This window comes from Rhincodon typus, chromosome 40 (genome assembly GCF_021869965.1).
Source record: "Rhincodon typus isolate 14 chromosome 40, sRhiTyp1.1, whole genome shotgun sequence".
Classification (NCBI taxonomy): Eukaryota; Metazoa; Chordata; class Chondrichthyes; order Orectolobiformes; family Rhincodontidae; genus Rhincodon; species Rhincodon typus.
The window spans coordinates 11592513-11598272 of NC_063371.1; positions in this window are offsets into that span (position 1 = coordinate 11592513).

The following is a 5760-nucleotide window of genomic DNA, read 5'->3' on the forward strand; positions in this document are numbered from 1 at the left end:
TCAGCACGAAATGGTCTCCCTCCCCGTATCCCCCTGAGACTGTGTTTCCCCCCTGGTTCTAGACTCCCCACACCCAGGCGAACCACCCTCCCTGCATCGAGTCTGTCCAGCCCGTTTAGTGTTTGATCCGTTTCAGTCAGATCCGCGCTGCTCCTTCCACACTGTAGCGAATACAGGCCCAGTCGAACCGATCTCTCCTCACAGGACAGTCCTGTCATACTGATATCAGCCCAGTGCACCTTCACTGCACTCCCTCTATGGCAAGGATATCCTGCCTCAGGTCAGTAGGTTTCAGACACTGAACGAGCTGGTTGTCCTGATTTGTTAGGGGAAAGTACACAGTTAATGGCAGGACCCTGAACAGCATCGATGTACAGAAGGGTCTCGAGGTCCTGGTCCATAGCTCCCTGAAAGTTGCCCTGCAAGTAGATAGGGTGGTAAAGAAGGCGTATGGCATGCTTGCCTTTACTGGTCGGGGAATTGAGTACAAGAGTCAGGACATCATGTTGCAGCTTTGTAAGACTTTGGTTCGGCCACACTTAGGCTATTGCGTTCAGTTCTGGTCGCCACAGGAAGGATGTGGAGGCTTTGGAGAGGCTGCAGAGGAGGTTTACCAGAATGCTGCCTGGATTAGAGAGTATGAGCTATGAGGAGAGGCTAGAAAAACTCAAATTGTTTTCTCTGAAGCAGTGGAGGCTGAGGGGAGACTCGATAGAAATCTATACAATTATGAGATGCACAGGTAAAGTTGACAGTCAGAATCTTTTTCCCAGAGTTGAAATGTCTAAAACTAGGGGACATTCATTTAAGGTTAGAAGGGGAACGTTCAAAGGAGATGTGAGGGGCAAGGTTTTTTACACAGAGAGTGGTGACAGTCTGGAATTTGCTAGCAGGGATGGTGATGGAGGCAGATACAATAGGGGCATTTAAGGGGCTTTTAGATAAGCACATGAATATGCAAGGAATGGAGGGATATGGACCAAGGGCAGGCAGAAAGGACAAAACCAGAAGTTGCTGGAAAAGCTCAGCAGATCTGGCATCATCTGTGAAGAGAAATCAGAGTTAACGTTTTGGGTCTAATGACCCTTCCTCAGAACTGGCACGTTGGCAGAAGGGATTAGTTTAATTGGGCGTCATTTTCGGCACAACACGATGGGCTGAAGGGCCCGATCCTATGTTTTATGGTTCTATGTTCTTGTGTTTGAGGATCCCTTGTGATGCTTCCTGTTCGAAAGGGATAAGCCTCCTCAGCAACAGCTTTTTTAAAAACTTCGGTGAGCGGATTGCGAAGTTATCTGGGTTTGCTGGGGTGCACACCGTATGGGGGGAGGGTGGGGGGTGCAGTGGGGGAGCCGGGAGCGTGTGTGCAGCAGGACGTGGCCATGAGAGTATGAAAGGCACCCACACAGCTGGGCCATGGGCAGGAAGTGCAGCTTAAAATAGAAGGTATCTTTCCAGATGCCTGCACTATCATTCCAATGACAGGAAGCTAACACGTTTCAGTGTGTGAACTCCAAATCCTCGTCACCCTTCTCATTCCAAACTCGCCCTCCCCTCTGCTGCTGCTAAATTTGGAATTCCTGTGCAAACGACAGGCCAGTGACCTCTCGGATTTTCACCACCACACCATCAGCTGCCTGGGCCCCATATTCCCTCCCTCAACCCTCGGTGGGTCTCTTTCCCCCTTTGGTCCTAAGAAACTCCTTCCCTGTGGCTAAGGTTTCTGACAGGCCGTTGGGTTTTGCCTCGGTCACGCTCCCATCAAGCGCCTTGGGGGCGGTTCCTCCTGTGCCATGGCTCCACGCAAATGCAGTTCGCCATTGTTGGCGCCCTCCTGTCACGTTGGGATCTGGTCCTGACTGAAAGGCAGATCTTAGCCATCGCAGCCTCTCTGTGCTCCTCTTCAAATGAGACCAGAGCCAGACATGACTGCTCCTGGTGCTGTTCCTGAACCCTGTTCCTTCCACCTTGACCAGAACACAGCGCTCCCTTAGAGGACCTGGATTTACCTAGTCCACAACTCATCCACCAACCCATGCCCTTGCCTTATCTCAGTCTTCTGGCAAACCCTCCCAAGCTCCTGATTTCTCTCTCACACACACACACACACACACACACACACACTCCCTGTAAGGAGACACTGACCGCTCCTGATCTGCTTTCTCCCAACACCCAAGTGCTTCTGAACGGCATATCTTTGAAGTTTTAATTCCTCTACCCTCTTGGGGGAGAAAAGTTCATAGCTAACTCCAGGGAAAGACACATCCTCGATCTTGGCAGGATCACCTCCTCTCTCCCCAGAATCTGTGCCACCACCTACAAGGCACAAGTCAGGAGTGTGATGGGATACTCCCCACTTGCCTGGATGAGTGCAGCCCCGACAACACTCAAGAAGCTCGACACCATCCAGGACAAAGCAGCCTGCTTGATTGGCACCACATCTACAAGCATCCACTCCCTCCACCACCCACGCTCAGTCGTAGCAGTGTGCACTGCAGAAGTTCACCAAAGATCCTCAAACAGCACCTTCCAAACCCAAACCCACAACCACTTCCATCCAGAAGGATAAGGGCAGCAGATACCACCCCCTGCAACTTCCCCCCCAAGCCACTCACCAACCTGATTTGGAAATATATCACCGTTCCTTCACTGTCGCTGGGTCAAAATCCTGAAATTCCCTCCCTAATGGAACTATGGGTCTACCTACAGCAGGAGGACTGCAGCAGTTCAAGAAGGCAGCTCACCCCCACCTTCCCAAGGGGCAAGAAGGGATAACATCCATGTCCCATGAGCGAATGAAAAGAGCTAAAGTTGTTTTAAGATATTTTTCAACCCATTTGTCCTAGGGGTGACTTAGCAATGCTAAGAGATGGATCTGAGACTGTTTGGGATCTGTATAAACTGCAATGCAGAGTTAAGGAGGGTTCCCATTGAAGCAGAATGACATGGCTTCATCAGTAAGAACACAATCACCTCTCTCTTCAACAAAAAACTGGCAAAGTACCCGTGGACAGCTGCTTGCTTTCTCTTCTCTTGCCCGGACTGAGCTGTCAAGTGTGTCTTACAGCCTCCCACTTCCGACAGACAAAGGGGCTGGCCATGGGTACCCGCATGGCCCCAAGCTACGCCTGCCTCTTTGTAGGTTACGTGGAACAATCCCTCTTCTGTACCTACACCGGCCCTAAACCCCACCTCTTCCTCCGTTACATTGATGACTGTATCGGCGCCGCCTCGTGCTCCCACGAGGAGCTCGAACGGTTCATCCACTTCACCAACACCTTCCACCCCAACCTTAAGTTCACCTGGACCATCTCTAATACCTCTCTCTCCTTCCTGGACCTCTCTGTCTCCATCTCGGGCAACCACCTAGAAACCGATATCCATTTCAAGTCCACCGACTTCCACAGCGACCTAGAATACTCCTCCTCCCACCCACCTTCCAGCAAAAATGCCATCCCCTATTCCCAATTCCTTCGCCTCCGCCGCATCTGCTCCCAGGATGAGGCATTCCACTCCCGTACATCTCAGATGTCCTCGTTTTTCAAGGACCGTAACGTCCCCCCCTCAGTGGTCGAGAACGCCCTCAACCGTGTCTCCCACATCTCCCGCAACTCATCCCTCACACCCTGTCCACACAATAAGAACGAAAAAAGAATCCCCCTCATCCTCACGTACCACCCCACCAACCTCCGGATCCAACGCATCATCCTCCGACACTTCACCATCTGCAATCTGACCCCACCACCAAAGACATCTTTCCCTCCCCACCCTTATCTGCTTTCCGGAGGGACCACTCTCTCCGTGACTCCCTTGTCTGCTCCACACTCCCCTCCAGCCCCACCACACCCGGCACTTTTCCCTGCAACCGCAGGAAGTGCTACACCTGCCCCCATACCTCCTCCCTCACCCCCATCCCAGGCCCCAAGAAGACTTTCCACATCAAGCAGATGTTCACCTGCACATCTGCCAATGTGGTATACTGCATCCACTGTACCCGTTGTGGCCTCCTCTACATCGGGGAAACCAAGCAGAGGCTCGGGGACCGCTTTGCAGAACACCTACGCTCGGTTCGCAATAAACAACTGCACCTCCCAGTCGCGAACCATTTCAACTCCCCCTCCCATTCCTCAGACGACATGTCCATCCTGGGCCTCCTGCAGTGCCACAACGATGCCACCCGAAGGTTGCAGGAACAGCAACTCATATTCCGCTTGGGAACCCTGCAGCCCAATGGTATCAATGTGGATTTCACAAGCTCCAAAATCTCCCCTCTGCCTACCGCATCCCAAAACCAGTCCAGCTCGTCCCCGCCTCCCTAACCTGTTCTTCCTCCCACCTCTCCCCTCCTCCCATCTCAAGCCGCACCCCCATCTCCTACCTACTAACCTCATCCCCCTCCCTTCACCTGTCCCCCCTCCCCGGGCGGGCCCATTCCCCCCCCCACCTCCCACCCTCACTCACCTTTACTGGCTCCATCCCCGCCTCTACGACCTGTCTGTTTCCTCTCCACCTATCTTCTCCTCTATCCATCTTCTATCCACCTCCCCCTCTCTCCCTATTTATTTCAGAACCCCCTTCCCCTCCCCCATTTCTGATGAAGGGTCTAGGCCCGAAACGTCAGCCTTCCTGCTCCTATGAGGCTGCTTGGCCTGCTGTGTTCATCCAGCTCTACAGCTTGTTGTCTCGGATTCTCCAGCATCTGCAGTTCCTACTACCCCTCTTAACCCTTGTCCATTTTTAGATTTGAGTTGGTCTGTTCTGCAGTAACATCCAGGGAGTATTTCTGCAATCAGAGTTTGTTTCAGTCAGGAACTCCCTGCTCTCCCAATGAGCCCGGTTGAAACTGACGAGCAGTTGAAGGGTTCCCCTCGGGGATGAATTGTATTCACTGCCGAGACAGGGAAATGGCAGTCTAAATATAACCCAGGGGAATGGCCAAGTCAACCTGTGAGGTATGACAACAGGAGTAGGCCATTCAGCCCATCGAGTCTGCTCTACCATTCAGTGAGATTGTGGCTGATCTGATCATTGTCAACTCCACTTTCCTGCCTTTTCTCCTCATCTCCCTCAAATCCCCCTCACAGATTAAAAATCTGTCTCTCTCAGCCTTGAATGCACTGACTGACCCAGGCTCGAAAGCCCTCTGCGGTAAAGAATCCCACAGCTTCACTCCCCTCTGAGAGAAGGAATTCCTCCTTCCTTTCCAGCTTAAATGGGTGACCCATGACTCAGAGGTTATACCCTCTGGTCTCAGACTATCCCACAAGGGGAAACAAACTCTCCCCACCTCCAACCTGGCCTGTACCTGTCATGAAGCAGAGTTTTGTGTTTGAAAACGAAGGAGACACTGAGAGAATTGCATCCATAAGCATTCGAAGCCTCCATCAAGTTTCACGTCTCATTTTAACCCTGGCTTCCTTTGCACTCCATGCTCTGAATATCCACCAGGACAACAGGAGGAGCTGTGTTCATTTGGATTATGTTCTGCTGGTGACTGATCTTCAACCTCCAGATACACCAGCCCAGGCCAGAGTCAGAACTTGGATTTCTCCCTGGTCTGTGGTTACCACAACCGAGATACTGGACCCACAACAGAGCCTCACAAAGTGAGATCTATATGGTCTGCAAGCAACATTTACTGAGCGGGCAGATAGAGTTGTGTGTGTGAGAAACTGACACAGACACACACACACATACACAGAAACTGACATAGACACACACAAAACACAAACATAGAAACTGACACAGTCACTCTCAAAC